Source organism: Haliaeetus leucocephalus, unplaced genomic scaffold (genome assembly GCF_000737465.1).
Source record: "Haliaeetus leucocephalus isolate CR32 unplaced genomic scaffold, Haliaeetus_leucocephalus-4.0 Scaffold696, whole genome shotgun sequence".
NCBI lineage: Eukaryota > Metazoa > Chordata > Aves > Accipitriformes > Accipitridae > Haliaeetus > Haliaeetus leucocephalus.
In genome coordinates, this window is record NW_010973132.1 from 506072 (window position 1) to 506976 (window position 905).

Here is a 905-nt window from a genome sequence, read left to right on the forward strand (position 1 = left end):
GAGCGGCTCGCTGAAAACCGCCGCTCCCCATCCTCCGCCTTCTGCCACCCCCCTAAAAAAAATGAAACCCGCCTCCATCTCCGGCGGTCCCGGGGCTCCCGGCGTCCCCGGCAGCTCCCCCGGGGCCGCGGCTGCGGTCAGGACCGGTGGCTCCGGCCGGAATCGTTGGCGAGAAAATTCGCGGCGAAGCCACCGGTTCTGCGGGAACGGAACGAAGGTGGCGGTTCGCTCCCGGCCGCGGCTCCCCGGCCGCGGAAACGCCGAACCGCAGGGCGGGCGGAGGGGCAGAACCGGGGGGACGAGGCGGAGGTTGCTTTGCCCGAGCTGCCCGGGATGGAGCGGGACGGCCCGTCGGAGCGGAGCCGACCGGGCCGCAGCGTTCCCGGCTCTGGGCTGCGCGGTGTGAAAAGCATTTTTTTCCTTAAAACAAACAAAAATAAACCCCAACACACACACAAAAAGATCTATATATATATAAAAAATTTCTCCTTTTCCTCAATTCCCTCCACAAATTAATGAAACGTTTTCCTCCGCAAGCCGCAGCGCCCGGAGGGGTGAGCCCGGGCCGGGCTCTGCATCCCGCTGCTCTCCAGACCCAGAAACTCCCCGTTTTTGTCCAAAAAAGAAAAAAAAATATATTTTCTTTTTTAACTAAGAGGAGCCGAGGTTGCCCCCTTAGTAACCGGGGCAGCTCGGGTGCCTGCGCCGGGGCCGTCGAGCCGGTGCCCGGGAAAGCTCCGAGCCCGACCGGCCCCGGGAGCGGGGGGGGGTGGCGGAGCCCGGGACGGGGACTGGGGGGGGGACACAGCCACCCTCCCCGCGTGTCGGCCCGTCTCCCGCGGTTACCGGCGCTGAAATCCTGCCCTTTTTAGGTGAAAGCAACCGCCGGGTTTAGTTCTATTTTT